Source organism: Elephantulus edwardii, unplaced genomic scaffold, assembly GCF_000299155.1.
Source record: "Elephantulus edwardii isolate Elephantulus edwardi_28Jun2011 unplaced genomic scaffold, EleEdw1.0 scaffold00103, whole genome shotgun sequence".
NCBI lineage: Eukaryota > Metazoa > Chordata > Mammalia > Macroscelidea > Macroscelididae > Elephantulus > Elephantulus edwardii.
In genome coordinates this window covers 8,681,321-8,701,647 of record NW_006399853.1, presented here as the reverse complement: position 1 = coordinate 8,701,647, position 20,327 = coordinate 8,681,321, and the positions used below count along the sequence as shown (strand labels likewise).

At 41.5% G+C, this 20,327-nt stretch overlaps 1 protein-coding gene across 7 annotated transcripts in view; it reads left to right on the top strand.

The window, feature by feature from the left end:
- The window catches only part of TCF4 (transcription factor 4), a 419,315-nt gene that overhangs the window by 179,312 nt on the left and 219,676 nt on the right, over positions 1-20,327 (top strand). The gene's annotated exons all lie outside the window — the stretch shown is intronic.

The following is a 20,327-nucleotide window of genomic DNA, read 5'->3' as shown; positions in this document are numbered from 1 at the left end:
TTGGTAGTAGGCAAGTGTGTCAAGTACTTCGATGATACACTTCCCAGTATCTCTGCTATCTTCTTCAAAGACCTATTTCACACACAAAAGAATGTTTTGTTAGTACTCCCCATCCCGTCCCCCTTCTCCCAAGCTAGGACTTCTGCACAAAAGAGAAAACAAACCTAGTTTCATTTAATGAGATTTTTCATCTCTTATTCTTACAGTTTAGTCTGTGAAATAGTGAGCTGGATTATATTTGGTTGTATGTTATATCCTCTTTGGAGTGATGTGATGGTACCTGTCTGATTGGAGGATTTCATCCACATGGAATGTTTTTATGACCTTACAAAGCCAGAGCTGACCTGAGACGGTTCCACATCCTGACTCGGGGCGGAGGTGGTGGTGGGATTCCATTTGGGGCCCAGATTAACCTCTGTAGTCGGGAGACTATCATCTTCAAGATTCCATATTTTCCCCCTTTGATTATTTTTTTTAGCTTCTTTTGAATTCTTTGTATTCCATTTAGCGAAATTAAAATGCAAAGTGAGGTGGAAGTCTTAGTTAAAAGCTCATGTATATTTTTTTAAATTATATTGGTTTGCTTACAAAGTTTGTATACATTGTGTTTCACACTGTGCTTCATTCACATTGTGTTTTATGCATCACTCCAAATCATTATAGTTTATAAAGTTAATGAACCTTGAATTCTGCCCACCATTCTCCTTTCCCTCCAGATCTTTGGGGGATCTTTCTCATTTCTTTAACCCTCTCCCCACCCCCATCCGTCAAATTGTGTGACCCTGTGATTTCCTCCTCTGTTCCTGTGTTCCCCTGAAAGCTCATGTGTGGGTTTCAGGATGTAGTCTAAAAGGTAAAAAGGTAAAGAAAATGTTTGGAGTGTAGGTATTGTTTTCACATGTGCCAGAGCCTATTCCTTTGTACCATCAAAATGATAAATAAAACCCACTTTTATTTAGCATTTTTGGCAAGTCAAAAATGTTGGCTTTAGATAGAAGGAGGTTTTGTGAATGAAGTAGTTAAAGCATTAATCTTGTAAATTATGTATCAGGAATTCTTTACCAAAGAACTTCTTTTTAAGGTAGAGCATCTACATTGGTGAGGTTTCATCTGAAAAGTGTATCTTACTATGAATACTTGTAACTTGAGAAAAGTTTTAACATATTTCTTGATTGGATCACAAATTATATCATAAGCTTTTTTACTTATAACACAGACTGATTAAAGCTGTTTTCTCTAGATGCAGACATGAGCTTGCTGTAGTCTACTTATCAAATATTTATTGATGACCAGCTTTATGTCAAGTATTTGTCAACAGATAAGAGCTGCAGATAACTTCTGGGATGCAACGTATTTGAAGTTAGGCTTTGAACGTTTTACCAAAAAGTGAAGGGTTGAGCTACGGACCAGAAGTGTATCCTTCAGAAACCATACACCCAGTTAGATACACCCAGTTAGAATCTTAGAAGCAAGAGATACATGGTTCAAATCTACCAGATGCTCTGCTGGAGAAGGAGGGGCAGTCTCCTCCTGTACCAGTCAGATATGAATTGACAGTACACACACAAAAAAATAATAAAAAAATGGGAAAAAAATTTAAAAAGAAGCTAGAGATAAGTAACACTTCAACAATATTACACATAAATAATCCAGTCATAAAGTGAGCAATGGCTTTGAAATAGATTTTTCAATTAAAGGACACTGAACGCTGACCACCAAAGATCCCTGATGCCATTTAACCGTCATTGAGATACAATTTCAAACCACAATTCAAGGTCATTACATTTCTCCTAGGATGACTAGGATTTTGAGAACTTTTAAAATGACAAATGTTGTGTGAATGTGGGGAAATGAAAATCTTTATACTGCTGATAGGAATACAAAACGGTACAGACATCATAGAAAATAGTGTGGTGATACCCCCAAAAGTAAACTCCCCATTTGACTTATCAGTCCCACTTCTTGGTCCCACTCCAGAGTCCCACGTCTTATCCGGAATACAAAAACTGAAACCTGAACAGATACAGGAATGCCAGCGTCCTTTGAAACATTATCCACAGTAACCCAAAAGTAAAACGAAATTCCTACCAATAGATGAATGGGTAAATGAATTGTGTTACAGACATACCCTAGACTACTGACAGGAAGAATGAAGTCTTGATACATGTGTGGAGCTTGAAGACACATTGTGTAAAATAAGTAAATTACAACAGGACAAACATTGCATGGGCTCACTTTTCTAAAATAAGAAGAAAAGACAAGTGGATGGAGAGGAGAGTTTATTTGGTACCAGGAACAGGAGGAAAAATTTAAAAATGGAGTGTTTAACAGTGATGAAAAAAATTGTATTGCTTAAGGATAGTTTCGCACAGCAGATTATAGAAATAATAAGTTATTCACCTGTAGAAAGTTGAGTTGGCAAAAGTTGTATGATAGATTATAAAAATGATGAGACAGAGAAATGGCCAAAGCCTCTTATGTACAACCAGACATAAGATATAGTTTGAATGTTCAAGGTTGTGGTTTCATGGACATTGTAATTCATTGGCCTTATAAAGCTGTTTTGTTGTACCTCCTGGCTTATTGTGTAGTTTCTGGTTTATTAAAAACGTGGAAGTGGCCATCCAAGGTACAATTGGTGTCTCTTAACCTAGGGTGCTCTGGTGGCCTCGTGGTAAGGAACCTCATTGCCATCCTGAAGCCACGTGTTTGAGATCCACAGCTTCTCTGCAGGAGAATGATCAGCAGACCCCTTCTGTGTGGTTATACCACCTCTGAATACGCGTTGGAGGGTCAGTTTATGCGCCAGCTCATACTTCATGCTACACAACAACATCTAGACCAGATGGATGCAGCGAGTCAGGAATAGGAGGACGATATAGAATGTATGGATAATTGCCCCTGTATAAGCAGCTACTTCTTTGGTCATGATACTGGAAGAACTGGATGGTGTTTAGCTACTTTTACGGAGCATTTTGATCATGGAGTCTGTGGAAGAATCCTACTCAGAAGGGGGGGAAATGCAGGACAGGATTTTAAATTATTTAGGATTTTTTTGTTACTATGTGCTATTGAGTCAGAACGAACTCATTAGCTGACCCTCCAGGGGCTTCTCAGGGGCAGTAAACCACATGGGAGACGGTTGCCCGTCTTTTCTCCTCAGAGCAGCTGGTGGATTTGAATTACGTGCCTTTCTTTTGGCAGCATGACTTCTCACCACTAGACCACAATAATCACAGAAAATGGATATCAGTCCCTGAAACTACCACCTTGCAGCCATCTTTAAACCATAAAACAACATCTTACAACCAAATAATAGTTAAACTTGATTAGAAAAGGGGAGTCTTATTTTGAATGTTACAGTCTTGGAAGAACTATCTATGTGAGATTGACAACAACAACTCAAAAGAGTAGATAAGAGGCCATAGAGGGCAATGAGTTTATGTTAGAAAAGGCGGCAAGGATGATTTCAGAGCATGAGAAGCCGTCAGTGTCATTAACTTGTGCAGAGTTGTTGAACTGATGCTTGTGTTCCCAATGACAACAGAATAAATAAAATTCAGAAGAAGGGGAAAAGACTAAACTCTTCCAGAATTTTCTCTGACACACATGAGTTTGCTGCAAGTCAGAGTCAACTCTTCGGTAACTATTTATGTGAAGAAGTTGTGATCGAAATGATGAAAATGAGAAAGCTATAAAACCTGTGGCCATCAAATTGCTTCTAACTAATAGCAGCTGTGTAGGATAGAGTGGAATTACTCTATTGGCTTTCTAAAGTTGTACTTTTTATGGACCCAGGTAAAACCCATAGAGATTACAGCTTTTAAAAATCTATGCGACAATTAGTTTTACTTGGATTTACATCAACAACTATATGGCCGCAGCAGCCAGGGAATCAAAAGATGTGTTGCATTGGGAAAACCCGCTTTCAAGGACCCTTTGCCTCCAAAGAGCAAGAATAGCCGTATAAAGACCAGAGAACACCTTATCCAAGCCACAATGTTCCAGTTGCGTTGTATGAATCTGTAAGTTGGACAGCGAACGGGGATGACAGAAGAAGAATCGATGCCTTTGATTTGTGGTGTTGGTGAAGAGTACGGACTATACCGTGGAATGCCCAAAGAGCAGATAAAACAGTCTCGGAGGAAGTGCTCCTAAGTGGCAAGTATGTGGAAACTTCACCTTGCATACTTTGAACATGTTGTCAGGCATTTTTCCCCCTTCGGGAGGGGAGGGAAGTAGTGCTGGAAAAGGCAAGATGTGCCGCTGAGTTGGACCAAGCCGTAGCTGACCATTCAGCAGGTTTTCAGAGGCAGTTAATCATATGAGAGGAGATTGCCCATTCCTCTCCCGTGGAGCAGCTGGTGGATTTGAACTGTGTGCCTTTGGGATTGCAGCACAGTTTCTTACCATTAGGCCACTGGAGTACCATAAGGTTCAACAAAAGGGAGGAAGACCTTCAAGAAGATGGATTGACACAGCAACTGTAACAGTGTTCTCTGGTTTCGACCATGGCTGAGATCATGAGGATGCCACAAAAGGGGGCAAGGATCAGATCTGTTGTTCATAGACTCACCATGAGTTTCAGTTGACTCAGCGGCACCTAACATCCCACAGCCGTTTTAAGGAAGCTGACTGCCACATCCTTGTCCAGCAAAGCAGTTGGTTGGTTGAAACACTGACCTTTCCGGTAGCAGCTGAGTGCTTAACCAGTGTGCCACCAGGGCTCCTTATGTGAAAGAGACAGCCAGGCAGATGGAGCTGGCTTGGGAACAAGTGGAGCGTTCCAGGCATCTGCAGAATCCTAGCAGAGAAGAGACTGTGCATTTTGAAAGCAGTTTCAGAAACATGGAACGGTGTGAACAGGCTGTGCTGATGGAGGTACAGCTGTGGTCAACAGTTGTCACTCATCCAGCCAATATGTTCTCAGCACTGTCTGGGTCAAGGACCTGGGACCTACCAGGAAACAAAGCAGAAAACATACCTGCCCTTCCCAAGTTTTTATTCCAGTGGGATATGGCCAGTGATAAACTTGACTCTACTGGTATTGACCGTGGGCCAGAAGCGTGTGTAGTCCAAATGGTTAAAGACTCAGCATTGACAACATCATGGAGTCAACCCAAAAGATGATTGAATACAGTAACTTTGCAAATAGATAATTTCTAGCCCTGGACTGATACATACAAATAAACTCGTTGGTAATCTTAACATACTCATAGGGAAAACTAGAGAATAGCTAGAATGTCCATTTATTCAGCCTGAGCGCCAGGCACTGAGCTAAATGGACATTTATCAGACTGGAAGAAACTGAAGTTCAGGAGCACTGGGATTTGTTGTCTCTTACTGGGTTGAAAACCAAACCCACTGCTGTCAAGTGGATTCTAACGTAGGTTACTCTCTTGGCTTTCTGAGGCTGTAAATCTTAGTGGCAGGGGACTGCCCATCTTTTCACCTTTGAGCACCTGGTGGATTCAAACCTGTGACCTTTTGGTTAGTAGCTCTATATATTTATACGCTATGCCATTAGGGCTCCCAGTCACTGGATAGTTACTTCTTAAAGACAGAGAGCTTCTCTTTCATATTAGATGAGAATTTGTTCAGTATGTTCAGGTTACCCAGGGTTTCTTGGTTTAAAAACATATAACCAGCCCCAGAATTATTCCTTAGAGCAGGAACTGCTGTAACAAAATACCCGTGACTGCAGAGCTGTGAAGACATGATTATCTCACAGTTTTGCATATTAGGAGCTTGAAATCAAAGTGTTTAAATTTTCTATCAAGATATTCTCTCCTATATTTTAGAAGAAGACCTTTGCTTGCTTGTCCAGATGTCTGGTAGACCCGGATGTTCGTTCCATGGCTCCAAGCTGTAGTTACATTCTGTCTCTGTCTCCCTCAGCACATGGCTAACCATCTTCTTTCTGTCTCTGTGCATGTCTCTCACTCTTTTTTTTTTATTAAAAAAAGCATGTCATTCATAATGGATTAGAACCCTCCCTACTTCTGTATAGCCTCATGTTAAGGGACAGTACGTCATCAAAGACTTTTCCACCAACAGATCAGGAATTCAGACTTCCAGCACATCTTTCAGTGTGAAGTCAGTATATATGGAGCATGAACAATAATTACTAAACAGAAAAATTGTTCAGATTTTCACCATGTGAACAAATACATACTCTACATCATGATTGAAAGGGAACATTTGCTTGTTGCCGAAGATGAATTACAGAAAGTATGTGTTTTTAATGGTAGTGAACACTTTACTTTTGACAGAATTAATAAAGCAAAAAGAGGATGCAAGAAGCCGAAGGAGAGAGATAATTGAGTATAGTGAATGAAGAACGATGTGTTTGAGTTTTCCCTGTAGTTGTAAAATCAATGTGTGAGTGTTATTTGAATGAAGTATTGTCTTCTGGCAATTTTAGCCTGATTTGTTTTGTTTTCTATAGAATAAAAGTTACACGTGGGTACAAATTATGTCTTTAAATGTTTGACTGTAAAAGACTGGAAAACCACTCCCGGGTAACAGCTGAAGGGGAAATGACTCTGTCAGTGTCATGCATGTGGATGATTGGACACACAAGGAGCACAAGCAGAGGAAAAGCAGGGAGGAAAGAGTTTATAAAAACAAAGAGGCTTGTTTGGAACCAAAACACAATTGCAGAAGCATCATGCACTGAGAACTACGAGGATGCTAGACCTTTCCTCTTTACAGGATCCTGCTTGAATGGACATTGCTGCAGACAGCAGGACTAACACAAGTAGATGATTTGGGAGAGACTCTGAGTCTCAAGGCCAGTTTTCTCTTTGCCTTTGTCACCCCATGTGTCCCCTTTCAGAGTATTCCTGACCAGGATCCAGTTGGTGGATCTGCTGTCCAAATTGGAAGCTTCCTTTACTACACAAGATCAAATTGAATTCTTAGCAATCAGCGCACAGTGATCTTGTTGTCCATCAACATCGATAGTGTTTATTGCCAGTGCCCTTTTATCGTTACTACCCTAATCTGATGGGTGGATAGATGGGCGCGTGGGTGGACTGATGACTGACATTGACTTAACTCTTGGTGACCCCTTGTGCAACAGATCAAAACATGACCTGGTCCTCACAGTTTTCACTGACTAAGTTCAGAAGTAGATTGATTGCCTTTTCCCTTGGTGATAATGTTGAGTGGCCATAAGTTGACTCTGACTCCTAGCAAGCCTGTGTACTTAGGGATTGCAGTGCAGCTGCTTGCCACTAGGCCACCAGAGCTCCCTGACCTTGTGTACTTCGGTTTGGAACCTTGCCTTGTATTACACTATCTTCACAGTCTTTGTTGGGCTTAAGCTTGTTGTCACTCAGTCTTGTTAAGGGTCTTCCTCTCTTTTGTTGACCTTCTACCTCTCTAAGCATGATTTCTTTTCCAAGGATTGGCCATTCCTGATAATATGCCCAAAGTGTCACCAAGTCAATTTGAAAACAGGTCTGCCATAGAAAGAGTGAAACCACGGTGCTCCTTGGAGGCCAGGATTTTGAAACTCTTGTCTCACATACTTTGTACATGTTTTCGGGAGGAACCATTCCTTGGAAAAGAACGTCAGTCCTAGGAAGGATAGAGGGTCAGCATACTAGAGGAAGACCTCAGATGAGATGGATTGACACAGTGACTGGGGCAGCGGGGGCAAGTGTGTCTGAGACAGTGAGAATGGCTCAAAATAGGGCAGGATTCAGAGCTATAGTTCATAGAGTCATGAGGAGTTGTAGTCAACTCGACGGCACATGACAACAGCAGGATTTTTAAGGCTATAATTGTTATGATGGGAGCTCTGGTGGCCTAATGTTACAGATGCTACACTGCCAACTTCAAGGCACCTGGTTCGAATCCACTAGCTGCTCTGCAGGAGAAAGATGGATATTGTCTTTTTGTGGGATTTACTACCTCTGGAAACCTGTTAGAAGGTCACCTGTGAGTTAGTTCTGACTTGAAGGCACATAACACCACCAGTCATTATACAAGTAGCTTCCTTGATCTTTCTCCCATGGAGTCACCGTCTTGAAGTCATTGTCTTTTTGATTAGCTGCTGGTTAAGCGTTTAACTATTGTACGTCCAAAGCTCCTTATTGGTGTTGAGCCCAGTGGTGTTGAGTCTGTTTTAATTTACTGTGATCCTCTATCTGGTTTCCAAGGCTAGAAATCTTTACAAGAGGAGTCGGCCCATTCTTCTTCCCATTATTGCCTACTGGATTTGAACTGCTGGCCTTTTGGTTAGCAGCTAATCTTTTGATCTTTTGATCATACTTGGATTTCCCAGCCAACACCCTTGGTACCAGCAGACAAGAAATGAAAAAGACGTATTGCAAGGAGAAAGTCTGCTGTCAAGGACCTCTCCAAAGTGCGAAAGAGCAGTGATGACAGTTTAAAGACTAAGGTGCACCTGAACCAAGCCATGTCCTTTTCAGTTACTTACTGTGCATGTGAAAGTAGCAAAGTAAGGATGACAGGAGAAGAATCTATACCTTTGAGTTGTAGTGTTGGAGAAGAGTACTGGATATCCTATGGACTTTCAAAAGAAGACACAGAGGTATCTTTGGAAAAAAGTATAACAAGAGTACTCCTTAGGGGCAAGGATGGTGAAGCTTCACCATACATACTTTGAGTATACTGTTAGGAGGGGCCAGTCCGTGCAAAAGGACATCATGCCTGGAAAGGGAGAATGTCGCAGTGAAAGAGCGGAAGACCCTCAGTCAAGATGGATTGTGGATTGACAGTGTCTGTACCATGGGCTCGTGTCTGTCAGAGATGGTGAGGGTGGCACAGGATACGGCAGGATCGAGATCCGTTGTTCATAGAATTGCTGTGAGTCATTGTCACCTTGATGACACTTAGCCATCAGAACCATGTGCCAAACTTGGCTGCAGTAGTATCTTACCACAAGAGTTCTTTTGAGAAAACATTATCTTCAGTTTACATATAAGGAAAGTCACACAGGGAAAGAGTCGGATAACCCAGATCTGGAGCTGGGACAGCCTCCTGGATAGTATATGCATTGGGGATGTACTCGCGGTCTTGGCGGATGCTGAAGCCTGTATACTCATCAGCCCACATGTCCACTTAAAGGGAAATGAAACCTAAGGTTTAAAGTTTACAGGTAAAAACAAAAATGGGTGGAGGAGCCAACAAGCTGTTGCTTTTATTTTATTTTTTTTTAATCCTACTGTTAAACTACAGCTATAAACAAAAAGAATGATTAAGGATCACACATGTCATGGGAAGATTTTATCATATTTATAAGGGAGAACTGAAGCTAATGAGTATGGAACTTGCTGCTTTGTTAATGGGAATGTGGAGATGGCAGAAAGGCTGCTGACCTGGAAATAGACTTCTCTGTTGAATTTAAGGCTCAAGGGTTTACACTCAAGTTTAGTATTTTATAATCTTTGATTTAAGCAAAAGAGTGTGAAAAAAGCAAGAAAGTATGGAAGAGTGTGGCCTAGTGGTAAGAAGTTGAGCTGTCAACCCTAAAGCGTGCGGATAGAATCCACCAGCTGCTCCATGGGAGAAAGACGGGCAGTCTCCTCCTGGGGCAGTTTATAGCCTCTGAAATCCTGCTGGAGGATCAGCTATGAGTCTGTTATGTTGTGATGGTACACAGCACCACCACCACCACCACCACCACCACCAAGCTAAAGGAGAAATAGGAGAAGACTTATTCCTAAGGAAAGCCGTGGATGGAGCTGTGGATTCTTTCACAGATTGGTAATGTAAATCTCTTTCTAACATTTTAGGAGAGCCCGCCTCGTTGTCACTCAGTTGAGGACCTGCTTCCTCCCTCATCATATGAAGCCTTTCACTTCCCTCTTTTGTGCCTCTGTGTGTGTGTGTGTGTGTGTGTGTGTGTGTGTGTGTGTGTGTGTGTGTGTGTGATGTGACTAACTAACCCGACTTGACATCCTTTTGTAGAGTACACGCCCAGCTCTCATTTGACACTTGAGGTTTCTCTGAGTTAGAGAGTCAGTTTGATGACAGTGGATTTGTTTTGTTGGCAGGTTTTTTTTTTGTCATCATTGCTTTTTATTTTTTTTCCCATCTGCCACTTGTTAGACTTACAAGGAGGATGAATAAATATAAATCCATACTGAGTACTACAATGCAGAGTAATCACGTTTAAATCTTGACGACATAACTTTTCAGTTTGACTTTCCTGTAGGAGCTCAGGTTAACACAATAGTTAAGTATTGAACTGTAACAGAAAGGTCGGTAGTTCAAACCTACCCATTGACTCATGTGAGAAAGGCCCAATGATCTGCTCCTGTTAAGCTTACTGCCTTAGGGTAACCCATGGGTCAGATTCACTCTATCCCATGGGGTTTCAGTGAGTCAAAGTATGGCACCCGACAACCACATTGACATGTACAGTAACTCCTCAGACCCCATCACCCCCACCTTCCTTTGTTTGGTTTTCTAGATGCCTTATCTTTGGACATCTCTGACTCTAGTCCCTCTGACCCGGAGAGATTAGAATTTCCATTCAAATGTTTGATTCAATAAACATTTGACTTGCTAAAAGCAAAGGACTATGGACATTTGAGGAACCCCGCGGTATCTCCAGTCTAACCTGACTTTCCAGAGAAAGTAGAAAAAGATGATACCAACTCATTTTTTCCTTTTGCTTGCTGACTGCTGTAATCTTCACCGCAGGCCTTCACCATTCCTTCCGAGTCGAGCGCCCTAACTGGACTGAGTCATGTGTGCTCAGTGTAAAGCAGAGAGGTAGAAAGAAAGTAGGAAGCAAGCTTTTCCAGAATATTAAGTGTATTAACCGACTTCTCAAATCTTAAATGTGTTGCTTGGGTTTTGGTAGGTGATGCTAACTCTTATTTTTAAGTGTTACCCAACCACCTGCAACTCAGAGTAATGCTGTAGGGCAGCGGAGAATGGCCCTAGAGGGTGGCCTGGGTTGGCTGTCTGCATAGGAGCAGGTTACCTCCAAGTACGTCTCTCTCAGGGTCATGGTTCAGTTCAAACTGCAGACTTTTTAGTCAGTAGCCAAGTCCTTAACCATTATACCACCAGAATTCCTTTTAGTTGCATGTAAATTCTAGCTATCTTTTCTTGTCATGTCTCGGAAGCAGATGTACCCTTTTTTAATTCTCTTGGTAGCCCTTTAAGGTATTTGCATTTTCCAGCTTATTTTCACTTAACTTGTTACAATTTTTCTTTTCCCCCCATAAGTCATTCTTTTCCTGTTTTCTTCACCTTTCTAGATTTCTTTTCCCTGTGATTAAAATGTGCGAATGGTGGGAGGGGTGGGCAGGGAGAAAAAGGCAACAATGAATGAATGGAGATCCAGAATCTCTGTAAATATTCTACAAAATTAGTAATAATAAAAATAAATTACAAAATAACAGAAATATAGATTTTATGAAATAGTAAACATTCTTAATATATGTAACAATAGGAAGAGAAAGACATTATTTTAAATTAAAAAAAAGAATAAAATTTTTTAAAAAGTGTGAATTGGCCCTGTCTTCTCTAGTAACTTTGAGAGTGTGGACCACTTCGAGTGGACAAACAGCCTCTCTGTAGAGTGTAGCTCACCAACTTCCCTGAAATTGCTTGGTCCCGAAGTCAGTTTCACTGCTTTAAGATGGCACTGCTTTCAAGGACGTAATTTTTGTTGTTGTTATTGTTGCCTGTTCTTTTTGTCTTCTGAGATATGCTTTTTTCAGTATCCACTGCGTCCAGCCTCCTGCCTTCTTCTGCTTCTCTCCTCTTTGATTAGCTGCTTTCATCATCCTGGCATAAGCATGGAACTTGGAGTTTGCAGTTACAGCAGACTTTGATTCCCACCTTCATGACTGTGTGATCTCAGACACACACGTATCTGCAGTAGGAAGCCTACCCTGTATGCCTGGCAAGTGACTTTTTGGGGAAGGAAAGGAGTAGAATTTAAATACTTTATATTTTTATATTTAAAATATTTAAATACTTTTCTATTTTTAAGAGTCTGCCTCTGGTTTTAGCAGAAATCTTACTATTTTAGGCGTCTGCCTCTGGTTTTGGTGGAAAGGGTTGCTACCCCTTGCCAGGTTTGTAGCCATGGAATGAGAACAGAAAGGTGAATTGCTTATGTGCACTGCGTCCTCCCTTCCGCCTTGAACATGCCCATTACCCTTGCCTAGAAAAAATCAGGGTCAGTTTTGCATTGGCAGGTGTTTTCTCCAGTGAGCCAGAAAATACAACATCCAAGTCATCCAAGATTGATAGAAATAAATGTCCAATCCACTTTCCTCTTGACTAGAAAAGTGTTCATACCCAGTATCTGGAGAGAAAGAAAAGATCTAAAATTGTGCGTATAAGGACTTGAATACTCTAATAATATATGACTCGTATGCTCTCGGGGAACTCTGGTGACCTGTGCATAAGGAACTGCCAACCCAAAGGCATGTGATACTTCAAATCCACAAGATGCTCTCTAGGAGAAAGATGGGCAGTCTTCTGTGTGATTTACCTGCTAGAGCTATGAGTTGCTTCTGATTAGATGGTACTTAACAAGTCTGTTGTTGGGTTTCATTGAGTCGATTTTAATTCATGATGCCTTCCAATGACATAGAGTTGAGTTTCCTTAGTTGTAATATTTATGAAAACAGGTTGCCAGGTCATTTACTCTTGGAGCACTGTTTCAGTACCAATGTTTCCGTAAGCAGTTGAACGCCATTGGACCATTGTAGCTCACTTTGTATCAATAGTATTTACGTTAAATTTAAAATTATCCTGTCTTGTTCTCTCTTCCTGATGACCCCCTCATTAAGTCATGCACAAGGAGAGAGATTCATTGCCGAGGCATTCCAATGCTGAATGAACCACGCATCAGAAATCTGTGGAAGATCATGGTCATGTCTAGGATGTTAAGATCATGACATTTGGTGGGGTGGACAGCACATCGGCAAGGTTTGGAGAAGACAAATTGGTCTGGTAATGAAGGAATCAGCCCACTGCGATTGTAAGGAATTACTCTGAGAAAGGGAACTTCTCTTGAGGTTTTGAGGGTCATAGATTCCAACACTATGTAGATGCTTTGTTGAGTCAGACCCTGAATTGTAGTTGTCTTGTGGGAAAGTTGTCATTGGAAAGAGAAGAGGCAGCTCTGTGAGTTGCGTGGAGCCGGCCTTGTGGTGGCTCAGGGCTTTTGGCAGAGAGGCCAGGACTCCAGCCACCGTGTGAGGCTTTTTTACTAGAGTCAGCCCTCCTCAGGGAGCATCTCACTCACCTCCTCTGTTGGGGCCTTTGGAGGGTTTGTTTCCTTCCCCCCCGCCCCTTAATACTATGGATATACTTACTGATTTTTTAAAAAGCACTTATTTGTAATATTTAATTGTTAAAATATATTTAATGTCCATGTGGAGTCCCCCTCCCTAGTTTATTTTTAATGTTTTAAATTTTCTCCTAATTCTGTTTGTTTGCCTGTGTGTCGGAATCAGTGAGACTGGGTCAGAACATGACAGGCTTCAGAGCTGCTGTACATACGATCTCTGTGAATCGTAGGTGACTCAGTGGCACATAACAACAACAGCAGCAGCAGACATTTTCTACCTTTTCATTGCCTCCCCCCTTTCCTTCTTCTGAGTAGTTTGTTTTTGTATGCCTTTCCTTCTTACCTCTGGATACAATTCCCATCTCATCATTGTCTGTTAACCAAACCACCTACCCCATGAGAAACTGAAGACTCCTATATTACAACAAGGCTTCTGTCTATAAGGCTTCAACGAAAGAGTTAGGATTGTTTCCAATAGTGATCACCAATCATCATTCATCCTCTTGATAATTAGTCTTATGTCTTGAAATCTGTAATGAATTGAGGCAGTTTTTTCCAAGCTCACAACTTTCATAAAGATAATGATATCCACCACAGAGCATTGTTATGAAGATTGAATGAAACGTAGTGCATGTAGCATCAATAACCTGTTGTCTTCAAATTGAATCCAGCTCATGGTGACCCTCTGCTGGGCCAAGGCTGTAAATCTTTGTAGGAGATTACCTATCTTTTCCTGGCAGAGCACTTGGTGGGCTTGAACTTGTAGTTAACAGCCAAACCCATTGTATGCTATACCACCATGGCCTCTTGTATCCTAGAAATAGACGATTCTCAGATGTACCTTTATTTCTTCATTGATTTCTACAATACTTGAGAAACATGTCCAGGTTGAAGAGAAAAATATAATGAATATGTTGTTTAGTTTGAGGTACTTAAAAACTGTCCAAGTAAAGCTATGAAATAGATCATTTGATTCAGTGGAAAAAGCTGAGAGATAATTGAGCTTACGATCCATAGCTGCTGTGCTGTTTGGCGTAATGATGGCATTAGGAAGTAGGGATTACCATGATGGCTCCTGTAAAGACATCGCTAGGAACCCACCATAGATGGATTCCCCACAGTTAGAGACCTGGAGGTGAAAGAGAAAGAGCAGGGCCAAAAGGGGGAGAAATATCTAAAGGAATGGTATGTCATAGAAGCCTTATCAAATACATTTTATTTTTTAAAAAGTAAAGATAGGAAGAACCTGATAAGTCAACAAGGTGAAAACTGATATCTTTTTATATTGGTTTGCAGGCAAAATTAGTATAGATTGTGTTTCATACTTTCCTTCATTCACATTGTGTTTCATACAATCATTTTCATACACTGTGTGTAGGGTTTCCCTCCCCATACCTTGTGGCTTGTTTTGTTTTATTAATTTTAATGAAAGTTTACAAAGAAAAAAAAAAAGAGTATTTCTTAACTCCAACTGTGTTAAAGTTTTGGTGAATATTTTCAGAGATGGGTATGTATTTTTTTGTTTGTTTGAGGGTGTTTGGTGTGTGTGTGTGTGTGTGTGTGTGTGTGTGTGTAGCTTTGAGGCAAGAAGATTCTCCTTCTCAACCCCTAGATTTGTGTTATCTCTGGTAAGGGATTAATATTTGATCGTCATATTATTTCTTCTCCATAGTTTATAGTGTTTGTATCTTAACTTCATCTTCATAGTGAATGATCAATTTCCTGGAGACAAAGGTCGTGCAAAGTATTCTATAAGTCCCACCTACTAAGTCTTGAGTAATTCAGCCTTAGAAGCAGTGATTTTAGCAATGCGTATTTCCTACTCTGCTCCCTTCATTTACTCATTGTGCACTTGTTCATTTATCAGCCACGCACTGTATAATGGGACCACACACTGAGCAATGTGAAGATAGTGGAGAATGAAAGACTGTACTTTCTTCGTGATGAAATTTATGAAGATAAACAATAAATGTACTTATCTAGTCTCATCATTTTTTTAGTGTCTCAACTTATTCCTCAAAACCACCATGTGCGGTAGATACTATTGCTAATTCTATTTTAATGATGGAAAAACCAGAGGAAGATTAAAAAAAAAAATGGAAGCAGATACTCTCAGTCACTTGCCAGGTTCATCAGTTCACCAGGGTTGACCCTCGTGCTCAAATCCAGGCAGTTTAATATCAGAGTCCATGCTTTTAATTGCCCATGTACTGTAAAATATGGCACAGAGTAAATATTTATTGTGATTATTAACCTTACTAATATTATTAGTAGTAATTATTCCTCAAAGGCCTTCTGGATCATTTGCTCCAATTCATATGGGGAAACTCACTCACCTACTTATGGGCGAAACGAAATTTAGAAGCCACGTTTTCATGTTCTCAGTTGACGCTTTTCCTTTCTGCACTGACTCTTCTTTAGGAGATAGTCTGTTGTAGATGAGGTGAATGGAAGGATAAGGAAAAGACAAGATTTGTTTGTTGTTTTTCTGGTATTCTCCAGGGAGGCTGTCTTTGAAATAAAGATGGTTCCATGCAAAGCAGTGACTTTCTCTTTCATAGAATGGTGCATTTTTGGAGATACATACTACTTAAGACTATTAAGTCTACATTTTGAACGCACATTCGTCCTGGCATTTATGTTACAAAGGTCCTGGAAAGGAGACACACCAGAAGCTTTGCTTACTGTTACCTAAGTACATGAGGGGGAATGTGGGTGAATGTGTGTGTGTGTGTGTGTGTGTGTGTGTTGCTTTGCAAAAGAGATATAGGAAGGGCACATATTTATTTTGTAATATAAAAGATGATAATTAGACCTACCTTTTAAGGCTGTGGTTGCTCTACTGAACACTATTGAAATGGGAAAGCTTTGCACTTCTCTGCAAGGCTGCTTTCATATCAAGCTCCACATTTAAACATCACAAAATATACACTAAGCAAGGGACAGATGCACAAGGAATTTAAGCAGAGTTTTTCTAAATGGCAAATAATTAGAGGGGAACAGATGCCTATGGGCAGCAAAGGATGAAATGAGGTACCAGGAATTTTAAAAGGGAGATGGAAATACATATGTAGAATGCAGCCCCCCTCAAGGGTGGCTCAGCCTGCAAGTGCTGTCTCCCAAAGTTCTCTTTCTGTGGCCTTTGGCACTAATTTTGGTTCTCCCTTTACCTGTGGTACCCAGTGATGCAGATCATACCCATCAATCTAGACTGGAGCAGAACAGTCTGTTGAACTTCAGCCTTTGATGACTTGGCAGTTGCCTCTCTTCTCCTCCCCACCCCCTACCCCCCCAGCCTTGTCCTTTTCCAGGTCTGCCAGGATATGACATTTTATTATACCATCACTTCTCATCTATTTATTATTTATACCCCATCTTCCTAAAAAATTGGTTTTGAAGCGGGTTACCACTGAAGAATATATAACAATATGGTTCCCCCCTTGATGTGTGTTAAGATAAGAAGGCCTAGTGGTGCATTGTTTAAGTACTCAACTGCTTACTGGAAGACTGAGAATTTGGCATGAAAGCTTGGTAATTCAGAGTCTGCTTCCGTCAAGATCGCACAGCCTTGGGGACGCTGTAGGACTGTCCTCCTCTGCCCTGTCAGGTTGCTCTAAGTTGGAATCAGCACAATGGCAGTGGGTTTGGGTGAGGTGGGCATGGCCCTGCGTCAGAAGAGCTGTGCTGAGAAATGACTCCCAGGCCATCCCACATCTAGCCTGTGTAGTTCTCAGGAAGGAGGCGCGTCTCCAAGAACCAAGGAGAGAAGAGCATGAAGCATTTCCCATCTTCCTGTGGAGTGGTAGTTTAAACAGCAGGGACACTGAGCAGAGCAATTCGGCAGCCCAGCCTCGCGGAGCGGGAGCACCTGATCATTATCCTTCAGCTTTCAGATTTACCTGTTGTGCTCATTGTAACAAAAGAAATGAAATCTCTGTAATTATATTGGAAGGGGGAGGAGATTATGTTTTAGTTCCTTTGATCTTGAGCCGGAATAGGCCCTGCTTTTGGAAATTTGATTTGAAAGAATCCAACGTACACATCTGCTTTTTGTACTGCAATTTCTAGTGAGCTTGAAAAAATAGAAATTTATTAATGCAAATGTGTAGAACCTATTCCTGAAGGAAGGGAAAAAAAATACACATTCCAAACACAAGGTGATCTTTTCTCCATAGCTATGGGAGATTTTCATAAATATGTTCTCTTTCTTGTAGAGTTCAGAGATGAGATTTGCTGTTAAGAAGGAGTAAACATAAAAATCAGAGCACATATCAGAAAACAGAAAGATGCATGATTACTTTGATATTTAGTAGTTTCCAAAGGACAAATTAGTTGGTAAGGACAAAGCAAAGTGTATTGAATCCTAAAAGGAAAAAAATAAAACACAAACAAGTGTGTCCTCAAACTATTTTGTGAATGTTTGGCTTGATGGTCGGGCCCATGCTAAGAGACAAAGCTTCATTTCAGTGTATCCAATCTGCCTAGTGTTCTGTAAAATTGCCTTTGCCTCTAAGTGGAAAGGCCTGGGGATTTTAGGTAGGACCCTCTCACACCCAACTTGGCCTGCAGTTTTAATTTTATTTTTGTACTGTTACATGAGACCACGGAGAAATGATACTTGATTTAATCGTAAGAGTGGCCGAGTTGTATGGTCTGTTTTGATGAACTTTTTCTTGTCGCAGGGTAAAGTTTCCAGTAAAGCCTGAAATGTCATGAGCATTTTGGGACTTAAATCCTTTAAGCCCTTCAGCAGTCATATAGTTGGTCTGCATAGAGTCTGAGTGCTTTCCTAACCTGCTTCTCATCTCCAAGTGGGCAAAGTCAATGATCAGTTGTTCCCCAGGAGCGTGTGCCTGATGCAAAATCATCTAATAAAGCAGAGGTGGAGAGAACTACCCAAGACTCAGAGCCCAGAGAGTGGACTGCTCATGATATGTGTGCAATACTCACAGATTTCAAAACTTTGTTATAAATTATCTAGACTTAAGAAGTGGTATATGCTTAAGGAATTTATTGCGTTGATAAAACCAAGCTTGGGCTTATTTTATATATTAATGTGATTTTTTTCCCCCTCCCTTTCAAATAGAGTTAAGGGGCTTTGGTCTTTTGCAATTGCTTTCCTGTATGTGGTTCCTGTATGTTGGATATTTTGTCCCTCCCTGACCTTTTTTTTTTAAAAAAAAATTATAAAGGAAAGTTTGGCCAAGGGAAGGCCTAGTGCTCAGCTTATTTGTGTATTTGAATTGTTAGTATGTTGTATTGCAAGTTTAACCTCGTGACCTGTGCAGAGGGACAGCCTCCTCTGGGCTCAGTGATTTCCCACATCAGTCTGTGGTCAGAAAGGATTCAGGACACAGGATGCTGTCATCAGGATGGGGCTTCAGAGGCTCCGGGGCCACCGAGGGGTTTCTTTTTAGCCAGTTTAGAGGGGCCATTGGGAAGTACCATTCCCACCTCCAATTAATTAATTTCCAACAACACTGCGACCGAACCGCGACTTGATGGAGCCCCACACCGCCTCTTCTCCCAGGCAAGGGACTCAACAAACCACACTGCTGCCTCTGATGGCAGACACTTGGGGTGCTGCAACCCTGCAGTCACCCTTAAAAATTAATGAGCTTAATGATGGAGAGAGAGAGAGAGAGAGAGGATGATGGCGGTGGTGGCTCGGGAGGGAGGGGCCACGGGGGACAGCGGCTGGGAGGAGGATGCTGGACAGGGACAGGGATGCGAGCCCCTGTCCTTATCTCCCCTCGACACTCGCTCCCCTCCCCCAGCAGCCACCCCTCTGCTCCAGCCCCGCCAGGAAGACAGGGCGATTATGAAGACGTCAGCTGGAGGGTGGGCAGGCGAGGGGGCTCCGCACTCCAGATGAGGTCCGGGGGGAGCCAGGGAGGGTCACTCATGGACGACCGTGTGTGTGTGTGTGACAGACTGTGAAATGGTGCGTTGTTGCACGGCTGCGCTGCACCTGGGCCCTTCATCTGTGATTGATCGGTTTGGTCATGTGTAATGGTCCCATCTGCTCGCTGTTGTTTTTCTTTTTTTTACTTATAAACACCCTTCCCAGCGGCTGGGAGAGAGGATGAGCTGTATTTTCTCATCTTCACTTACACTTTAGCTAAAAAAAAAAAAAAAGTGGTCAAGTAGCTAAGCCCCAAAGTGTGCAAGTTACATGGGAGGAGAACCGGGGGGCCCCTCTCCAGGTGTGTGGGGGGCTGTGCGTGCAGGGGCAGTGCTGCTTGGGAGTATCTGCAAAGCCCTGAACCACTGAAGACCAAAAATCGGGGCAACGATTTGCACAAATCTGTGGATTGTGACTCTTACTGCAATGAGGAGGGGTTCCCCCCCCCTTCGTTTTTGTAACGGAGCCAATACTTAATTAAAACCGCTGACATCATGGTGTTATAATTAAGCGTGGCATTAATTAAGCTGGAATAATGATTTTTTTTTTTTTTTATTAAGAGCAGCTTCTATTGTATAGACCGTTATTGGCTAAAACCAAAATAATTTTAAAGCAAAGATAAATTCCCATCCCTTCCTCCTCTCTCCAACTTCCCCAAAGTCTGATCTTAGGACTGTCGTCATCAGGATGTGTGTGTGTGTGTGTGTGTGTGCGCGCGCGTGCGTGCGTGCATGCATGTGTGTGTGTGTTGGTGGTGTTGGGATGAGAGGAGAGTGGAAGTGAAATTTGTTTTTTTTTCACCCAAAAATGCTGATCGGCTCCTGGCATTCTGATGGCTAATTATGCATCGGAGAGCTTCGACAGCTGCATTCATCATCATAAAATGTAATAATTAATGACATTCCAACAAAGAAAAATATGCAAATGAGGACTCATTAGCATTTTCATATTCAGCTTTGATAATGCTTTTGCTGACAAGGTTGTAATTAATGAAAATTCATGTCGCAGTCAGGAGATTGGATCGGTTTCATTCCGCTCACAATTCCCAAATGCTTGCATTATGGAAAATCGGCGGCTCTGCCAACTTTTCAGGAAGAAAACACATACACACACACACACACACAC